The sequence below is a fragment of the Acromyrmex echinatior genome, chromosome 6 (genome assembly GCF_024713525.1).
Source record: "Acromyrmex echinatior isolate Ae372 chromosome 6, ASM2471352v2, whole genome shotgun sequence".
NCBI classification, from domain to species: domain Eukaryota; kingdom Metazoa; phylum Arthropoda; class Insecta; order Hymenoptera; family Formicidae; genus Acromyrmex; species Acromyrmex echinatior.
The window spans coordinates 5,796,709-5,819,004 of record NC_141857.1 but is presented as its reverse complement, the minus strand read 5'-3'; the positions used below and the strand labels follow the sequence as shown (position 1 = coordinate 5,819,004).

The 22,296-nt window shown below is 35.6% G+C and overlaps 1 protein-coding gene and 3 non-coding genes across 6 annotated transcripts in view; 2 read left to right on the top strand and 2 right to left on the bottom strand.

Annotated features, from left to right (window-relative positions):
• Nucleotides 1-18,150, bottom strand: part of LOC105154034 (uncharacterized) — a 205,930-nt gene extending 187,780 nt beyond the window's left edge. Inside the window, exons 1-2 of one of the 3 annotated variants that reach the window (XR_015545446.1) lie at nucleotides 17,898-18,150; nucleotides 14,459-14,591 (exon numbers count right to left, since the gene is read on the bottom strand). The gene's annotated coding sequence lies outside the window, so the exon portion shown is untranslated. The remainder of the gene's footprint in view (nucleotides 1-14,458; nucleotides 14,592-17,897) is intronic. The other 2 variants (XR_847152.2, XR_015545445.1) reach the window with 2 other exon arrangements.
• Nucleotides 18,151-21,396: 3,246 nt separating this feature from the next.
• On the top strand, nucleotides 21,397-21,468 carry TRNAG-UCC (transfer RNA glycine (anticodon UCC)). Its single transcript has one exon. It is a non-coding gene; the product is annotated as a tRNA-Gly (tRNA).
• Nucleotides 21,469-21,743: 275 nt separating this feature from the next.
• On the top strand, nucleotides 21,744-21,815 carry TRNAG-UCC (transfer RNA glycine (anticodon UCC)). The gene has a single exon. It is a non-coding gene; the product is annotated as a tRNA-Gly (tRNA).
• Nucleotides 21,816-21,955: 140 nt separating this feature from the next.
• Nucleotides 21,956-22,027, bottom strand: TRNAE-CUC (transfer RNA glutamic acid (anticodon CUC)). Its single transcript has one exon. It is a non-coding gene; the product is annotated as a tRNA-Glu (tRNA).
• Between the last annotated feature and the right edge of the window lie 269 nt (nucleotides 22,028-22,296).

Below are 22,296 nucleotides of genomic sequence, written 5' to 3'. Positions count from 1 at the left end.
CGGGTTCGACCGGCTCGTAAATTCGTCGATATGCAAAACAGCTTCTCTGTTTCCATCGCTTCCTCTTCCCCATCTCATTCTCGACGTTGCTGCTGCTGCTGCTGCTGCTGCTGCTGCTGCTGCTGCAGCCGGGCTCAGTTCGCCTTCTCTTTTTTCTCTCCTCTTTCCACCAAGCGCCCTACGTGTTCGATGACGAATAAATTCGCGGAAGAACGGGCGGCTACGCTGCTACCCCAATTTTCGGGACTAGTGCCAACGATTTAGGCTAACTCCTTTCTCCGGGTCAGAGGCCACGCGATTGCGGCCGTGGATCGTCCGCGTGGTTCCTCCAATGTTCCTCGACAACGTTTTCTCGCAGGTAGGAACACCGAGATATCGTGCCGCAACAGCATTGCATGAATGTCATTTGCATGGGAATGGTGAGAATGGCACACAAAGGTAACTGCTATAGAAGGAACTCTCGTCCGAAAGATATGGTCTTTTGTATCTTTTGTTGGACACGTTACGTCTCTCAATTCGCTACCGATGGCATTGACTCTTTTCACAATATGATTTAAGTACATGTTATCTATTTTATTTTTTTTCGTTAATGTTCCTTTTTTCAGCGTTAAACTGCTAAGGAACCCATTTTTTCCTTTTCTAAGTCATTTTTCATGTTTGCGTTTGTATATAAAGAAAATACACGGATATTTATTTTAACATCTCACAAAGAACTGCCGCACACCGAAAAAAATGTCTGGTTCAAAATGAATGAAAAATCAGAAAAATCTGATACGTTCATTTTTAATTAAAATTCCAATTAATCCAACATTAATCCAGACATTTTTTTCTCAGTGTAGAGTTGTTTATTAAATTCTAAATTTGGAGTATTGTTATTTAGAGTGTGCGAAATTGAAACCATTTTTTTTTCAAAGAATTACTAGAGGCTGACATGAAATATATATTATCCGGTACTGAAGAGAAAATTATGTGTTTTACTTGCTGCTGCACTGTCCAATCATTAATGCGCGAGGTACGTGCTGCATTGATAACAAGGTAAGCTAATGGCAGAGAGATAGGATAGTGTATCCTTAAATAAATTCAACTACCTAAGGAGATCCTGAAACACGTAGCGCATAAACATCACGGTGAGACCGTCCATTTTATCACGCAGTTTACAACGCCCGTATTTATCATGCACTTCAATATTGTTGTAACAGCGTAACGCGAGATCGCGCGTACATTAACTCGAATGGATAAATAAATAACGCGGAAGCGAATGAAATGTTCGCGCGTGCAAACTGCTTGTCCTGTCGCTCTAAAAAAAAGGGGGAAAAAAAAACATCTGTTCCATCGCGTCGTTGGACAGTAAAACCGCCTTATTACGATCGTCGTTAACATTATCTCCACGTCACAGTCGAGGCGACCGTTGTTACTTAGTTATTCAGCCGCAGAAATCACGAGCGACAAGAATTTCCTGGCAAGGCCGGTTTTAAGAGATATGATGATCTTCGTATTAGCGTGCATTACTCGATTAAACGTAAAAAAATGGACTTCAAGACAGGTGGAAAATTGCAAAAACATACAGTAATTATAGAGATTCGCGTACAGAAAAAATATTAAATCCTTAATAAATAAAAATTCTTAAATATGAATTATATATTAAAGAATATTTCCGTCTAAAAACAATTTCGTTTATCGTTGTACATAATTTAAAATTTCGCAGTGACGATATTTATGACAGAAAATCGAAGAACAGTTATCATATTTATTTGTTGCTGCATTTATATATTGGTACTCTCTGAATTATTCTTTGAAATCTCATTTTAAAAGATTGAAAATTCTGCTACTTTTTCAAGAGAATTTTCATTCTTTGGAGTGAGAGAACGCCGCGTCGTATATTTTTCTAAAATAAAGGGCAAAACCTGAGGCTCTATTTAATGTGCACAAAGTTGTCTACGAGTGTCCTCCTCGTTAACAATTCGCGAGAAGCACACCATATAAAGCATACTCTTTTTCTCTACCTATTTTTTTTTTTACTTTTCTCTCCTGAAGGCCTGAATCCCTGAAGGCGGCATATCGGTTTTCCAACACGACGAGCAATTGCCCCGAGGAGCGCATTTGTATTTCGCCTTTACGCCGTGATTATGGCCGAGTTAAAGTTTAAACTGGCGTATCGTTCAGGATAATGCGGGATAAAATCGCATAGAACGATCACCCGGTAGCCACGTAGACGTTCAACGAGGAAACGAGGAACGGATAACTGGGAAGAGGGAAGAGGGGACTAGAAGACAAGGAGGTGGGGATCGCAAAGACCCCGCGATATTGCGCCAACTTTACGATCCAGAACTTAGTTTGCATATCAATGGAATATACATTCGCTTTCCAGAATCCAGAAAGCATTTTTCGAAAAAGCAGCGCGACGACCGGCGTCGCCGCCGCGGAAATTGGGACGCGCTTGCGACTCACGAGAGTCTCAGAGAGTCCGACTTTCGCGTGTGTGTACTTTATTGATAACGCTTATCGCGTTCTATCCCTCGCTCTCGACGGGCCGGTGGAATAAAGTTCCATGCGAGTGCTCTCCGAGAAGGTGGCTGCCGTTTTCTTCGTTCCGGCGGATTTTATCGCGCATAGTGCTCCGAAATGGCATACTTGAAATTTCCGTCGGGAAAAGGAATCGATATCGCGTGCAGACGAGAAATATAATGGGATACGAGATTAACTTATTAGATACGAATGTTGAATGGAATCGTGGAAAAATAATAATAAATTTCTTCTTTAAATGGGTGTGATATATGTAATTACGATAATCTGAATTCTTCTGCTTTCAAACCGTTTTCTTTGAAGCAAAAGTATACTTATCACATTGAAAGAAAAACGCCACATAAATCTAAGTTTAGAAAAACATGGTAGCTTCCATAATGAAAAGTTTTTCCTCCTTCCTCCTCGACTTACAAAGTTTGTCGGAAAAAGAACGACATCGAGAGTGGCACTCTCATATATACGATCCCTCCTCGTTGATAGAATATTTTATTTAATGAAGACCTAATATAAATATCGAAGATTAATCGAGGCGTAATGCGCTCGTTCTCGAATGATAAACTACCCGGTCGGACCGATAACAGCAGAGTCACTGTCCATCAATATTACGCGCATACTCCCCCTCTCGAAGTCGAACTCACTTTGCCCCGACGAGAAAAGTGAGTTACCCACTTTTCCTCGTCTTCGGGCATCCCGTTCCACCCGAGGAGGGAAATCCCTTCCAAATATAATTATGTCGAGTGACCTCGTTACCGTACCGCCTCCCATCTTTCAAAGTCGTTATAAACCCTCATAAATTATAACTAAGTTCCAAGCCGTCGGAGATCTCTGTCAGATCGTGCTACCATCGTACGTTTTCCAATCGCTGCGGTTGGAAATTTCTTATTCGAAATTATGATAACGAGATTCGAAATGACTCACGTCACGTTCCTTGCATCGATTACGATATGAAATGTTTATCGAGCTAACGAATTATGCATTACGTTCACGTTGTGATCCAGTTTTTAATTTTGAATATTTCCACGATGAAATTAAACTTCTGCTAAAGTTGATCAAAAACACGGTTCTTTTACATTATGATTCAATTTCATTAAATTCATTTTCAATATCAACTCCATGATTAAATTTCTCACGATTAATAATTAATAAATCTAAGACTAATCAAATTAAATTTCACAAAAACTAGCGAGGCTTGAATGGTTTACGTACTTCAATTTCTAAATTTTGAAATATATTTTCACGATTAACTTGAAATTTTTTTAATAACAATGATATTCCATGCGCAATATTATTACTTTATTTTTCACGATTAAACTTCTCTTTGTTGGAAAACATTATTTAATATAATTCCCTTTCCACTAAGCCAAGCCGTTCGTCATGCATCAATGGAATCCCGGAAAAGCAACGAAGACGAAACATCCAGAAGCATCGGGCAGGAGGAAAATAAAGTTGCATGGTTCATAAACAATTCCATATGGTCTTGAGCGTTCGTCGAGCAGCACTTACGACCACCACAATCGCGCTTCTTCCTAGTTTCCTCGATATCGTCTCTACTTTACTTTCACCATTTCCGGGCCTCGCCTCGCAGCGTTTATGCCTCCGTAAGTCCGTACCTACCATCGGGTTATGCCTTCGAGATTGTTATATACGCCCGCCAACGATTACGCCACCCTCGTCTCGGCTCCGATTCGAAAAACGAAGGGAGCAGAGATGTGTAGAAAGAAAGAGAAAGAGAAAGCGCACTCAGTTACGTGCGTATGCACGTGTGTGTGCTCCATAACCGTAACGCAGCCCAGAAGGTCGAGCTTCAGTTTGGACGAGCACAAATCTCCCGTAATGACAGATAGATGCCGGAGCGACCCCTCGTATGCTCGTCCAACCACCATGCCAGCCACCGCGAGAAAATGTCAAGGGGTTGGAGAAGCGTTACGAAAGAATTCCTCCCAGCGCACCGAGGTTTTCATGTACGCGGATACATAGGCGCGTCGAAAGCCTTTTGTCGTTACCAACGACGAGGTTTTATGACAATCGATGTACTAGCAGTATTTTTGAAAGTACTAGCAGTATTCTATAAATAATATATAAAAACATATATGCTTGCTCTAAATTCTTTGGAGTAAAATCTCACGCCAAAGAATTAAAATTGAGCCAGTCTTGAAAAGAAGCTTGAAAGATTCACTCTTAAAGTTTTAGGGAGTAATGTAATTACTGCTTCATTGATTTAAAGGATTAATTTCGAACAATTCGTGGAGTATTATGTCATTTCATTTCAGATACAATTGTAACGGCCATTTTATTTCAGAGTCATTTTATTTCGTATTCAATTATTGTTATTAAAATATCTTCCGTTAAATACCTTGTGTGTTACGGATTATTTTGGTACATTGTGAATTCAATCACTGTCTCTAAAGGACTTCAATCTGTACGATAACAGAATAATGAAATAACAGCGGACAAACATCAACCACGACAAAGGATTGCACCGATGTAAATAATACCCCGGGCACAGTTAACAGCGAATTGCATTGTGGAGTATCAACGGGACTCTCGGCTTTTTATAAATCATTAAAAACGTAAAGGGCTTGAAATAATAAAACAGCTGCGGTACGAAGTGTCACGAAACTCACACGCTGCTACGTGCCATCAAGTATAAATCGAGTGTCGAGGCCATTTTACAGCTGAGCTTTTTTTCCCTCCGGATAGATTGACCATTTGACCATTAATTCCAATCACACAGCCCGGTGACTTTTAATTACCAATGAAATTCCCGTAACATTGCCTGATGAGGAAAAAATTACCGCTCCACGCTGGCGCGGACCTTTCCTTCAGGGATCAATCCCCTCTTCTCTCTTTCTCTCTTCTTCCTCTCTTTCTTGTCCATCTACTCTTTTTTTTTTCGAACGTTTTCGTTCACAGGAGTGATGGAGAACTAAATAGCCCGTTATTCTCGTCGTCGAGACATCATATTGATGCTCGTCCGGAATCGCGCAGGATGCCGAGTATTCAGCCCGGAAATGAGCGAAAGCGAAAAAACATGTTTGAGCCTCAGGCCAAAGTGTCGTCGGATGAGCAATTGAATAAAGCGGAGGCGTCAATATGTGATGACACTCGGATACGGCGGGGGCAAGAAAGAGGAGTCTGCGATAGCTCTTGTGTTCCACCCTATAAACAATCGCGTCGATTGCCGAAATCCCGTTCCCATTTCCCGCGAAAGCTTTCGCTTTTTTCGAGGTTTTTTTTCCAAAGAGACAGAAATTCGAATCGTTAATAATACCTGCAACACGAACACATTTGTTATATATCACAATTCTACTTTCGTATTCTATAACCTTATAATAGATAATACTGCAATTTTTATATACGCTTTGAAATTATTTTCGACTATAATCCTGACTTAAAATATGATTTCAGTTTCTGTCGTCGTTTCTAAAAAAAACGATACTTCGTAAAGTCGAGTAGCAGCTGTGTTTCTTACGCTACGAAGGTACACAATAACCGTTGAATTCAAGGTTCATCATCATTAAAGTCGGATGTAATCGGAATAGAGCAAACTCGTCGTCACGTTCTACTAAGAATAAGTATGTTAATTAGAAAGTAACATATGGTAATAAATGCTTCTATTTTATAGTCAGCACGAGTTTCATCTGATCACCATATGTCACCTGACTTTTCTGCAAATGTATAATACTATTCTCCATCTTGTAAATAATTTAAGAGAATAATGTATAAAACATTAAAACATTAACAATTTATTAAGCTAAATATAAAAAAAGTAGTATTAAGCATTTATAATAATATCGATAATATCTTTTGTCTGTCAATTAAACTTGTTTGATAATACATGGCGAATTAAGAGAAGAATTTATATTTAGAGAAGTCTTTCACGAATAAAATAAATATGTTATATAAATGTTATACATCATTAAACAGAAACAGTTTGCGCTGGTCTATAAGACCCTTCAAACTCTGTCCCCGAACTCAAACAATCGTCGAGAATAAATCTTCGAAAATTGTCACGATAAAATCCGGTCCTCCTCGCCGCGGTGGGACGTGCCGATAGAAACGGATGGGCCCTCGACATTATTTCAATAAAGCAAATGGAATAGGCTACACGGAGGTGGTATATTTTCCCATAGAATGGAAAAGAGCAAAAGGAAGAGGAGAGAGAGCGAAGGGAGCGAGGTACATAGAGACTCGTGGCAGGCTATGATGGAGCCGTCAGTACATCGTGATCCACGCATCATCAACATTGACGACCTCCGTCCGCTTTTTGGCCCCGACGAAACCCCTCTTGTCAGGGCCATTGCGCCAGTTTACGAGCCTGCAGGGAGATCTGTTCCTCTTTCTCTCAGTTTCCCTTTCCGCGCAGCATCACTGTTGATAGCTGTTGGTAGCTGTTGCTGCCAATCGGCGCGGCGGCGACGTCGACCAAATGCATTTTCGGTAACCCGTGACGTCACCATCTAATTCACCCTTCACGCCTTGTTAGGCCGCGGTAACGTACCGTTTTACGATTTCGTCGCGCGCCGCCTGGCGAGCTGGCAATTGTTAATTAGCATTCTCGCGGAAGAGAGGGATAAGGGCGCCTATTCTGTCCCCGGAATGAATGAGAGAAGCCTGTCTCGTTCAAAGATTTACGCGACATGACGCGATACGAGGTTCGCTCTATATATCCGCTTTACTCGGTCTTGGCGATTCATCGACGCGCATCGATATCTATTGTTACCTGCATTTGAGTTAATCGCGAGTCAATGTTATATTTATATGCGTGTATCGCGCGCAACATAAAATAGCTAAAGGATGATTTACTATAGTATCTAAAAATTTAGCTAGATATACATAGATATGAAAATAATTTTGTTGCACCATTAAAATAGTACATGGAAAGAATGATTTTGCTGAAATATTTAAAAATTTAGATATCTTAGATACAGATCTGAAAATAATATTGTACAGACTATCCAAATAATTATATAGGTTTAAACTGGTTGTTAGAATGTTAAACTTTTCTGTAACACTTTTACAACATTTCAGCGTTTTATATAATTATTTGAGTGATCCAACAAAATTATTTTTAGATTTGTAACTAACTAAATTTTTAGATACTTCAGCAAAATTTTTTTCTGTATAAAAATGAAGGAAAGTGGCAAGAAACACTATATCATATAATTATGACTATTGTGAGTAACCGAAACAGAAATTTGAGTTCAACATTAATTGTATGCAAATAAAAAATTAAGGTAAACACGTTCCTTATTTATATTCATAATTATAAGACATTAGTAGCAAAACGTTGCAGCAGTTAGGAACGCGCAACAACGTTGGTTCCGCTCAAGGCTAATTGTCGGCGTAATAAAAGTACGTTACACATAGGCGCGAGTTAATGCAAACATTATATGAAAGCGAAGGTTTGCACGCGTTTGAAAAACGCGTCGGCATCATTAAAGCGTAAGTACACCATGCGGGTTGTTCGTAAATTAATAATTCATCGACAATTAACCCTTCGCAGGTGGTCAGAATGAAATTCAAGACAGCATATGTTTGCTCTGATGAATCATAGAGAAATTAGCATAACTAACGCGAGATAATTAGCATATTCGTGTCGATAGGCTAGCACACCGGGATCTCACATGTTTGCCGCTCCTGAACTTCTGATAGAGCTTCAAAGTTATCGCAAGAGAAAAACGTCTTTTTCTCACATCGTCCTATTGTACATTGTCTCTTCTCGTGTATGCTACACGGAAAGAACGAGTTTGCTGAAATATCTAAAAATATAATTAGATACAAATTTGAAGAAATTGTATTGGATCAACAAAATATTTGACAGCAAAATCAAGTTTAAAGGGCGGGAGGAGGGGAGTTACAACAAAATTTATTTTCAGATCTGTACCTAATTAAATTTTTAGGTACTTCAACAAAACCATTCTTTCCATGTATTTTCAGATATATATATTATATACAATATATCTCACGCTTAAAACAAAGCTTATTTCGACATATTTTGTTCGACATGTGTCGAAATATGCAAAAAGTAATAAAAATGTATGGAAAAAGAACATGAGCCAAAATAAAATTATTCCATTAAACGCAAAAAAATAATATTTCAAAATACGCAAATGAGAATTATATTTGATCGATATGCCTATACATTTGTAAGAACACATATTGGAACAAGTGAAAAAACCGGGAATTTTTTTTAACATATTAAAAAAAAATGTTTCGCGTGTACGAATGAAAACATGAAAAAAAAAGCGAAATGCATAAAAAGCGTCACGCTATTTTAAATACGTTATTAATCCCGCTTTTTCCCTTTTATGCTGTTTCATGACTCGTTATTTGAATTCTGTATGCTTTTTTAAATAAACTTTTGCATTGCCGTGATTATGAATCAAACGATTCCCAGCCACAGCTTCGCGTTGCGTCGATATTTCGTCAAAGTAGTAAATCGACGGTGCGGTCGAAGCGAGCTGGAAAATATTTAATTACTAAATCCGAAATAGCGTTGGATTTTCCCCTTCCCTTCAACCCACGTTCGTGGATCCCGCGGGGCATATTCACCGCAACAACCTTCGGTCACCCTCTGCTCGCATCGTATCCCTATTTCGGTTTAGTATTTATAGAACGTATGCAGATATCGTAATAAAAGGTAAATCGATTGCGATCGTGCGTGAGGGTGCGTATGAGTTATCTCATTATGACATATCACAAAGTGCATAGAATAACAGAGAGAGAAACGTTTTCTTTGATCAAGCGTTTGTTATATTGTTTGTAGCCCGACTACATTCTCAGTTAATAGAAACTAATGAAGTTTATTTTAATTAAAATTTTAATTAAAATTATACTGCACATTAAAGTCTATATAGTAGCTCGTAATTAATACCTTGGCAGTCTTGTTAAAGAAATGGATATTTAATCAACAGATTTGTCTTATTCAAATATAATTAATGGATAATCCCGTATACAATTCGGTTCCAAGTGATTCGTCTGCATCATCAAATACCAAATCGCTATAGAATGCTATTATATATACTGCATGAAACGGTACGAGCCGCATGTGATAGAAATGATAGTGGCGATTGCAGAATACGTGCCTGCGTTCCGGAGAAGCCGCGAGGGCGATGCATGCGTAATTAATGAAACCAATAAAGCCGTTCGCACCCGTGGAAATTCGTTAAATTTAATTGGACGCGTATAATCCCACGATCGAACGAGAAACCGCGTGAAAAGAAGGGGGAAGCCAGTCCGCGGGCAACGGGGGAGGGGGAGGGTGGAGGAGAGGGGGAGAGGGGGCACCAGGTGGATTCTAAAACGCAACAGGAGAGATGTCCGAGTCGCGATATCCAATTCCACGATTCATCGAGAACAAACGTCGTCGCTCAAGGATTCGAGAATCGTTAAAAACGGAGAGAATTAATATCACCGTTTTTTGAAAAGTAAAATATCGAATCAAATGTTTCCGAGAAATTCATGGTTATTGGCGAGTGATTCTGAAAAAAAATCTCACAACTATTCAAATCATTTTTAGAAACATATTTTAATCTTTTAAGAGTCTATTTTTTTAATTTTACAGCCTTTTCCTTGGTAATTGTAATTTATTATACTTCATAATATTTTTTCTTGCCTCACAAAATATATATTGCACTGTCTTTCCTATAAATATTAAACTTTAAAAATACAATTTTACTGAAGACTGCACGAAAGAATAATTTTGCTATTTAAAAATTTAGTTAGATAGACAGATCTAAAAATAATTTTGTTTGAACCAGCAAAATAATTATGTAGGATGTTCAAACTTTTGACAACAATATATTGTCCTTAATGATCAAGATTCTATTATTTTAATTATTTTGAGAGTTCAATAAATTTATTTTCAGATTTGTATCTAGCTAAGTTTTTAAATATTTCAATAAAACTATTCTTTTCATGTATTTTGTATTTTTGTAGATGTATTTTCGGGATATAGCATATCCTAAATATATCGAATAAATATAAAAATAAAAAATGATAAAATGATAATTCAAACACGTTAGAATCAGAACGTAATTTTCACTTTTCAACGAGGATCAACGAGGACATTCACAAATTCAACGATGGTAAAAAGCACCATCCTACAGCCATCTGTTAGACCGATGAGGAACTCGCTGCAGTTAGTCGCCTCGAAAATTCGCGGCGATATTTAGGTGCGTCGATGAACATGCATTTCGCGTACGCATTGCGACAATAACTGCTAACTCGGTGCATGAATATTGATAGATGTTAATGCACGACACGCTCATTGGCGTCACGAAGACTGAGCTCGCGCATTTTTTTTTTTACTTAACGCAGGGAACGGATGTGATTTTAAATACGCCAATGTACGATTCGATCGAGGACACGATGTATCGCTATTAATCTGGCTAACGAGTAACAACGTTTCGTTTTGCCAGTCGCATCGCAGAGCTCCGCTTCGCGTTATCCTCAGGCCGGCAGTCGTCACCGGGAATTCGGCCGACACTGAAATATCGCATTTCCAACTAAATCTGGTCGAATCTAATTTTACGGGACCCATGTGCATTAGCGGATTAATGCACTCCATTCCTGGCGGACCAAGTGATGAGCTGTATTTGCATGACATTATACTTGCGTTCCGCTCCCGTTCTCCCCGTCAATCCATCCTCTCGTTCCGCCCCTTCAATCCTGTCTCTAATTATACGTGTAGCACCACTATCGGCCCTCTTGCACAGGTGATAATCATATTACTATCCTATCAACGTTATTGCCATTCCTGAACGCATACCACGATCGCACTATTTGAAGTGCTTGGACTAATGCGGATCGATCGGCCACCAAGAGGGCCCCCGAGTATGCCCTCTCGCAGTTCATTCGAGGGAGAACGAGAGACCAAGGAGGAGATTAGACAATGGCTTTGTATTTGTCAATTGACAATTAGCGGAGGATCTAATGGAATTGTGTTGTACACAATAAATTCCTAACGTACATTCCCGGTACGTTACCGGGAAAAGGAGCAATGCCCTGCACGAGACATCTCTGCGATTTATTTAATATATTTAACGTGAAGAATCTATGCCATGAATTATATTAGGTCATTTAAAAAGTATCCGCGGTTTTTTGTTCAATTTTTGAATGAAAACACCGCCGATACTTTTTAAATGACTCAATATTATTGTATAATTTCATTTCATGTCATTTTAACAGGATAGTTTTTTCATGAAAAATTAGATAAAAAAATCTCTGTCAAGTTAACATTCACACCATTGAAAATCAGAATATTGGGGATGCTGACTTGACAAAGAGAGGTTTAAAAAATTGCCATGTTTCACTAGTCTAAATTCTATTTCGTCGAAACTTTTTTTTTAATCCATCGAGATATTCCGCCTTATTACGAGTTTTTATTGTTTTCCTCGCATAAAATACAGATAGGTACGTCTCAGACAGAGCAAACAGAATAGGAATAAATAACGCTTAAAACGACGAACAAACTTCATAGAACTTCATGGAAGTTGCCGAAAGTAGAACACGGAGCTATCGGGCGAACTTGCGAGCAACGAAGAAAAAAAGAGCAAGGTATTATGAGCTCGAGTAATCCTGCTCCAGCGAGGCACAAATTTACGCGAAAAAATAAAAAAGATATTAAGTTATTGCAGAGCTGCAGAAGCAACGATATTTTGTGAGAGCGTGTAATATCTTCATTTTTATACTTGAAAAATATTGAATTAATATTACCAGATTAAAATGAAGATAATTTTTTTATTTCATCAAACAGACCAAGAGATAAATCTTTTAGACTTTTTATCTGTAAGAAAGGAATCGATTTCCGAAATGTCTAATTTAGATAGATACAGATCTGAAAATAATTTTATTGGAATATAATCAAAATAATTACACAAAAAATTCAAACAAGAATAATGCTGCGAAAAAATTTTGACAATCAGCTCGACTGTTCTACATAATTATTGTGATGGTCCAACAATATTATTTTTAGATTTGTATCTACATTTTTAAATATTTTAGCAAGACCATTCTATTCGAAAAGAGATTCTAAAAGATATTATTTTTTAAATCTAATCGTTAAACGTCTGCTAATAACTGGAACCTTCAAAGACACTATTGATGTATTGGTTGTGAGGGAATTATAATAAATTTAAATCTGTAAAAAATAATTAAAATACAATCCGATTTCTATAAAATTTTCTATAATAATAAAATCGCACACTATGAGAGAACTTGCTATTTAAAGAGAAGTTAAAGACAAAACGAAAGGGATACTCCGCACGTTATCAAACATCGCGCGCGTTTTCCGTTATCAAAACATAGGCAATATCTCGCTGTATCAACACACGGCGGCAAATCACGGGATGGGATATCGGCGCCAACGCCAATTTTGAAACTGCACGCGGAAAGAGCGTAATTTTTAGTGTCGGTAATTAGAGTGGAGGCACAGAGAAGTGATCGTCGTACTCTGTAATTCTTTGTACAAACATACACTCTGGGCGGCGCCTGCACTCAGGTGTCCCTCATTGCACACATGCATATATATATATATATATACACACACACATATATATATATATATATATACGCACGCGATATGCAAATCCGCAGATAATGCGCATCGCAGGTGATCGTCGGTGGCGCGCGTAATACGTGCGTAACCCGCGCATTTTTCTAATGAGATCTTTTTATAATTAAAGGATAAGGCCGAGTGAACGGCGTGAATATCTTAACGCTCTTTTATCAGCGCAATTCCTATCAGCGTAATTCGGCGAGGCCCCGCGCGTATGTTACGGGAGTTTTAAATAACCCTCCATTCCCTATCATTAGTTCATTATTAACGATGACAGCACCGTGATATCTAACTAACGCTCCGAGTCTCCGTGATTATATTATCGCGATTATTTCGTTCGCGAACTTTCCGTACTTTGCTTTGACGCCGCGTTTCTTCCTCCCGACGCGCGTTTCGATTTCTTTCACAGATAAATAGAGTGATTAATCACAAGATTGAGTCTAATCAACGTTATCTTATCAATGTTATCTTATCGTTCATGCGCGCCCGGATGTAGTTTGCTGTTCCTTTGTACTGCTTCTATGCGAGATTTAATTATATATTGTGGAATGTAAATTGAAACGGGGTTACTGAGAAGGATGTACAATCTAATCTATCTGTGTTTGAAATCAAGCAATCTGTAATAAATGAAATCAAGAGACGCCAAAAAATATCCGTTTAAATAAATATTATCTTTTAATTAGCTTTTAATCGATAGCTTGTTCGACAATCTTTTTCTCTGATTGCAAGGGAAAATGACGTAGCTTTGGGAATAAAATCCGTAACAAAAATCTTTTCTGATATAATCTCGCCGAATTACGTTGATAGAAATTGCGCTAATAAATATATAAATAATCCTAGGATTCAGTTCGTCAAATAATTTTTCAATTCTATAAAAAATATTTTTCAACGAATTTTTATTTAAAAAAATACACTTAGAAAATCGAAATTCAGATTTGTTCATTAAATTGCAAAATAAAAAAAGAGAGATTTCCAAGAATGTTAATTTTGAAATCTTCGAAAAAGCTTTCAGATTTCAAAGGATTAATATTATCACATAAGTATAATTTAATTAAAATTTATAAATAATTATATAACATAATTGTAATTTTTGTAAACTTATGGTTTAAAATATTATTACGTATATTATTAATAAAATGATCAATATTCAAACAGTATACATGATTCAAATTTTTAGCAATTTAATCCTTGAATGATCATAATGATCCCCAAGCAATAATTAATTTCACTTAATTCTCTTATCCTATCTATTTTAATTTATTTAATAATTTATTTTAATTCATTCTATTTATTCGCTATAAATCTCGCGTCGAGAAATTCTTACATAATAGATAAGTACTTAAAATAGATATATTTTGCATCATTGAGACTCACCATTTCTTGACTGGACATCGGAAGACATCAGCTCTCCTCGATCGTCATTAACACTCGCCACCCACTGCGCTGGTCGTCTTGGCAGACATCTTGGATATCCAAAATCGTTATTCCATTGGGGACACTATAAACACTTTTTACCACACACTTTTTTCACTTTATGCTTTCAACATGCACTTTTCGTCACTTTTCAACACTTTTATTACATATCGAAACACTTCACGCACACGGCTATTTAGGATATATCTACAAACTTACATAGTCGCATTTCTCTCATAATAAAATATAACTGGATAATTTTCTTTATGCATACGTTTATACGGCTATGCAAGTTGTGTGGATATGCCATTACGCGACTCACGAAACGCTGGCATTCCACGCCAACCGTCCCATTTCGCGACGGTTTGAATTCCACTCGCGACGATTTTCACACGGCATCCTGAGATCCTTCGAACCATCCCCGACTCGATTCTTGATCGCCTGATCTTTCTGTCGACGAACTACTTTGTCGATCACCGATTGAAATCAATTATTAATTACCGAACGCAGCAAATACGATACGACGCGACGCGACGCCGAAAACAATTTCCGATCTACTGCAGTCTACCAACTGTCTAATAGTAAAATTATTTGCATCGGTCTGAACCGATACGCGCTAAGTACACGAAATCACATAATTATTAGAAAATCGAATCTAAAAGTATCTTGATCGATAAAACTCCTGAGATTGATGTTATCACGTTTCTTGGCAGAATAAATAATGTAATGACTGTTCCGATCGTAGTGTCGATATTACGTATTCTCACGGTGTTTAATGTGTAGCAATCTTCAGGGCGTAATCACGCGAAGTAGCGCGCGCGACCGATCCGTTACAATAACAAAGTCACAAATAACAACGCGAATGATAAACATTCGGGTCGGAAAATATTGCGGCACGATTTGTTTTTCCACGTAGTGATAACGATCGTTTCGCTTCTCGGAACGCTGATCTTTCCGACAGCAATCTCGAGTTTGAATTTTCATAACGAATATCCGAGCAAGCTTGCTCTCGGCAAGTTGCATTATAGGTGCGTTCTGTTTAACGTATGATTCGCATGATGTATCATTTTATTTTTCTTTAAAATTCAATGAACAACAAAAATAAAACGATATATTATGATATGATATATCTACATATATCACATAAATTCAGGGGCCTTATCCTCTCGAAAAATATTGTATATGACAATACTAGAAAAATATACAATATATGTAACGTATAATATTTTCGTACATTTTTATATGCGATTTCGAGAATATGGCCCCAGGTATAATGATATATCTGGATTCGATTACAGTGATTTAGTATTTGAATTATATTAACCTCCAGGCGGCCGGACTTTTTTTTATCTGAAAAAATGCACTTTTACTAAATATTCTCATATAAGTGCAGCCTAATGATCAACTGATGTGTCGGTCATAGGGTGATACCATAGATGCCAGGCCGGCCGTCAACAATTCTAAAAAATTTTTTTCTTTTTAAATCAGAAAATATGGGTACCTGGGTTCTCGAGGTTGCTAAAAACTTTTCTGATCATCCTAGGTTCTGAAAAACCTCATATAAATCATAAATCAACGTTTATGCACCTAATTTTTCAATATTGCATAGTTAAATTTGATAAAATATTAGGTCATTTAAAAAGTATCCGCGGTTTTTGGTTTAATTTTTGAATGAAAAAACCGCGGATACTTTTTAAATGACCCAATATATATATTATATTTAAATATTATATATTTTATACAATCAAAATTGATGACACCATATGGTGTCATCTCAACCGCTTAGATGTTAAGGAAGTTGTATTATACAAGACTATCAAAATGTTCTCAAATTATTCATCAAGAGATTTTATTATTATATAAAACTGTTGAAGATGGCTTGAATTAAGCCGAAACGTATTTGTTATACAATATTGAAAAATATATGTTTAATCGCTTCAATTACTGCGAATTTAGGCTCTTAATTGCTCGTTTTTTAATTTATTGTTTAATATATAATATATATCTGGTCTTCTTAATTAACTGAAATTTAATTCCGGAAAAAGATTTTATTTTCTTGATTTATTTTTTCGTTCGACTTGTGATTGATTATATCAACTAACAAAAATCAACAAGATGTCACTCTTTTAAAATTCCAACGAATACGATTTCCGTTTCGGATAGCATTAGATCTCAAAATAAGCAAATATTTCTTTGTACATTCACACGATTTTATTTTCAAAGATCGACCTGTCCAGTCCGGTTCTATATTCAGGCTTTCCATTCTTTTTTTTTTTTTAAAGAATGGAAAGCCTAAGTATAGAATTGGACCGGAACTGAGCTGTCTGGAAGATATCTAAAAATACAAAGATGATTATGAACAATAATGACACCTTTAGAAAATCTATCCGAATTGGACATATATATGAAAGAAAAGATCCTGTGAATGCCATATAAAAGAAGAATATTGACTGTCCGAGGGGTAAAAAAGATGAAGGCATTGTCAAGCATTGGCATGCTGCCCTGGATTTGCTTTTGCACACGGATTGTTAATAGTTAACATTGTACTATCTGTACGTAATCCTGTTCATAATCCTTCCTTATTTTAAGCCTTGGAAGAAGCCTTCATGAAGGATTCCTCGATTCTCCAATGCCTTCTTGTGTCGAATAAACGGATCTCAAGTCTGCCTTCCTGAAGGAAATTTTAGAGATTTTAGTAATCTCTAAGTTGAGAGCAGCATGTCATATATATACTATATATACTATTTATTCTATTAGGTGTACAAATAAGTTTCCGCCGTTTGACAAAAGATGGCGCCACTAGCAAGCTATGGTTAAAATATTATACTTTTAGCTTAAAATATCAAGTAAGGTAGAGCTTTAGATTTATAAAAGTGTAACGCTGCCTATTAAAATTTTGCACCTATGTTGGAACGTAAGTACCTGCTCAGTGCCTCGTAATGGATATGGCAACTTTCTACTTCTATTCGAGCAGAACAACAAATCAAATCATTTTAAAACCATCCTGACGTCGTTTTGATATTACGATGACTATATTGTGTTCACGGATACTATTTCGAGATTCGAATCGATTTGACTATCCATTTACAGGTTTCGTGCTCATTTACAGACGTTTCGTGTATTAGTTTGAAGAGATTTTAGCGATATGTATAATTAAAATGGTTAATTAAAATAAAAACAATAAAAAATAATATAATATATTATAGGACCGTACATATGTGATAACACAAACTATAGAAACCAAAGCCTTAAACGGTTTATACAAGAATCATACAAGCATTTAAGATCCAGCTAGATCATTTAAAGCTTTGATTTCTATAGTTTACATAAAAAATGATTGCCTTTTCATTTTTATGTCAACTTATTCTCCTATTTTCAAGTACACGAATCACGTTTTCACCTTTGCGAACGATACTATTTGTCTGTGCAAATCGATCAGCCGTTCGATGGATGGTTTAAAAGGTGGTAATAACCACGAACAACAACAAACATTATGAACTTTACACATCTTCGACAAAATACGGCGTATATACCAATAATCTTATTTCGGTCTCGACGTGTTTAACTAACTGTAGCGATGCCCAAACACTGATTTCAAATTTTATCGTCCGTTTATATAGTTGTAAACTTCAATAGAAGTCAATAGAAGTCAATAAGTCTCCGATCTGTAATTCAAATCGATATTGTACTTTGTACTACGCATTTAATAAATGTGACAACAAAATTAATATTTACTCTTTAATGTTTGTTAAAAATATTTGAACTTGAATTATTCAGACGGTCTATAATTTTTATTATACTTTGCATCAATTTTAATAAAACGTCAAAATTTAGAAATTTCTTAAAATAATATTTTATTATACAAAATTATTGAAGTAGAATGTCAACATGTGTGCAAAGAAATTCATTTTAAAACTGTTCTAAAATAATCTCGACATTATAGTTTAAATATACAACAGTATAATAATTGAAGCTGTTAATAAAAATTAAAATGTCACGATTAAAGCAAAGAAATAAAATAAAGATAGAAGAATTTCGTACTACGTTTTTTTTTATGTATCAGTAATTACATGTATTGGAATAAGCTTGCCGAAAGTAAAAATAAATCGTATATAAAATGAATTAGGTCATATATTATATCATATAAATCTTTCTCTAAAGTAATAATTTTTTTTCGGTATAATAACTTTATGTCTTTTATCGAAGTTGAAGATATATTATCTTTCGTACGGGTATTCCGATGTGCGGCGAAATTACGAGGTACCAGCATAGATCTTCCGCGAGCGTAATTGTTCGTGATATTAAATCCGCGGCAAATTAATCAAACAAGTAACCAGAGCGTGGCTAATGCGGGCCGAGCGCCAAATGCTGTTTCTAACATAATCGAATTTGCACTGTGTCTCGCGCTGAGAGAATTTCAAAATGTATCTCCGCCGTGTCGATGCAAATAACTGATCGCGCTAATCACACAGTTCGTTCTCGTTATTATATTGCTCGCAAATTCCGCCATCGCATCGAAGCATATATCAGAGCAAAAGCAAATAAGCATGAAGATAGCTTTGTGCCTAATTCGTTCAATCATCGTATAGCCTCGTTCGTCAGCCTCGAGTATTCAACATTGTATATTCATTTACAAAATATCTATGCATTCCGAGTTACGCATGAAGTGCATAATATATCATTTTATCTTTATTATTCGATGAACAACAGAGACAGAAAAGTTGCAATGCACTTCATGCGTTACTCGGCATCCTGAATCAGAATCTTTCAATTCAGGCACCGTCATACTGTGTGCCCCAAATCCGCTTGGAATCCCAACACTTCTCCTTTTGGTGATCCTCAGGAAGAATCTGACAAACGTCAGGATGATGACAAACTGGTCATCTTTGTTATGTACCTTTAAACAAGGACATAAAAATTTTGTCACATGATGGCTGCAACAATCTAAATTTAAACATTGCTTTGTCAGACTCTCCCTTGAGAGTCTCTATTCATGCACAGTTTCTGACATCCACGCATCGCCAACTTTGAAAATATAATTTCGAGAAAAACGCGTTTAAGGTTGCTTTGCGATATTTCATTAGTCGAAAATATCAAATTTACCTTTGCAATGCCTGGGCTATATAACTGTCCTTCTACATTGATGTTTATCTTATCTTCTTCTTTTCTATTTGTTCTGAATGATTTTCTTTTATACCTTACGAATTCAGGTACTCCGAATTCCTTCGAATTATTTGATACTATAAACACTTCACTATACTGTCTCGAAACTTGATTTAAAAATGTGAATTTTTAATTTTAACTATTAGAACTTTAGATTATTTTTGAGACTATAAAATTTTTAAGACTATATCATTTAAGGTAAAAAAAAAATTCAATTTTTTGAAGCCTCCAAACTGATCCCTGCTTACTAAAATTCTAGTATATTTATTCAGGATATTTTGAATGTTGATTATTTCAACTAGAATTCTAGTAGGTTTAACTAGAAAATAATTCCAGTTAATATTGAAACATTTTTCTCCGTGTAAGAGCTTTATTCTCGAAAAATATCGTATATGAAAATAGGGAAATTTATAAATATAAGTATTATATACTATAGAACCATCATATTTTCGTAAATTTTTATATGTGATATTTTTCCAAAGCCTGGTCTACATCATTTTTAAGAAAATCTCTTCACTTGCAGCAAAGAGTTTATCTCGTTTATTTAAAATTATCTTTGCATATGGCAGTTGATTGTTAAGATGAGCTTTGATCATTTTACCTGTCTGGCAAAATGTAAGTACGTATGTCTGAGCGTACACAATACATCCGAGTTAATGTCTAAAGTTTTTTAATTTCCGCAGATAAAGGTGCAGTTTGGCCGGTAGCTTTAGGGACCGGATAATGCTGCTTAATTGGGCGAGCCCATCATTTCTAACTGGTAATGCTGTTTAATTGGCGAGCGGAAAACAATGCGTGTGTTTATTACTCACCGATGCATTTGGCGATTATCGGTTTACGAAAAATCGTTTAGGAGATCCCATATCTATGTGGATGTCGATTAAATTGCCGCAGATTGAGTGGCGCGATGACTGATATCGACTTTGTGACGAATTATTATCTATATATGAATTTGTCTGTCACATCTGAAATTATAAATGTATTAAATTTTGAAAGCAATGTAGATAGACTTTTATTTAGATAAATAAGTTATTTCAACAACATTATTCGACAAAACAATAAATATAATACATTTTGACGAGTAGAAAAAAGAAAAGTATTTTTATTTGTTATTTGATAAATTGATAATGTAATATAATCTTTACGTGTTCTTTAAAATCATCGGTATATAGTTTGTAGCCGATATTTGGAATTTAGATAACGGAGATAAACGATTATTTTTATCTGCTGATAAACATAGTATGATAAACACACTTATAATAAGTAGATATATGTATATACAAAATCAATAGAATACGCTTAAATTAAATAATTTCTTAATAGAGCTCAGTTATCAATTTTTCTACTAATTGCGTTTTATACAATTTGTATCGCGTACGTGATTTGTTCTCAATATTCTTTAACAAACTTCATATTTAAATTTTATGCTTTGCTTATTGAAAAAAATGTATTTATATCAAATTTTAATAACTATTATAAAAAAATCGACAAAATGAAGTTCTTTTTTGTCTTCTAAGGTGTAGTGTTCTGCAAATATTAGATATGTTTCTAATTTACTGTATTATTTCTGCACTTCAAATTAAATAAATATAATTGGAAGGAAAAAGGGAAGATAGAACGATTAAATATAGAAAGTTATGAAGAGCAAAATTATTAATGATATTATTCAAGAAGAAAGATTATGAATCAATGTCCTTCGACAATGTGTACACTTGTATGGAAATCATTTTCCAACTGCGATGGTGGTGTAATGGTTAGCATAGTTGCCTTCCAAGCAGTTGATCCGGGTTCGATTCCCGGCCATCGCAGGAGTTATTTTTTTATTTTTCTTTTTGTAAACATATATATAGAGCGAACATAATAAAAAATGTAATAAATCGATTGTCATTGCATCATCATGAAAAAACTCATAAAATTTTATTAATCATACTTGCAATACAATGAGAATCGCCATAATGATCGTTTTCCGAGCAATTAATTTTGATTCTGAATCGTTCCAGGTGTTTTTTTTTATTTCAATTTATTTTTCCGCCATGTTGAACTGAGTACCTTATATATGTTTTGAAAGAAGTGGTTTGCATCTGCGATGGTGGTGTAATGGTCAGCATAGTTGCCTTCCAAGCAGTTGATCCGGGTTCGATTCCCGGCCATCGCAGGTTTATTTTTGCCACTCATATTAATGTTTTTTTTTATTATTTAATTTAAAATTTAAAAGAGTGAATTTTATAAATTAAATTGTTTGGTATTCAAAAATTTATTAACAGTTATATTATAAATTTAGACAAAAATAATAAATTCCGATACCGGGAATCGAACCCGAGCCTCCTGGGTGAGAGCCAGGTATCCTAGCCACTAGACCATATCGGAGTACATTTCCAAACTCTTCAATACTCAAACATTTCATAGTATAAATAAAGCATTTATTAATAAATTAATATAAACTATTTAGGATCCATAAATTTCAAAATAAGGGTCGTACATAATTATTATTTAAATATCAATTATATATAATACTTATTTTATTTACAGCATATCATATTTCCTTCAATTAACATTTAAAAGTCTATCCTAGACTCGTACCAAGAAAACTTACATATCAAGAAATATCGTATTTAAGCAGTTATCTCTGTTATCCT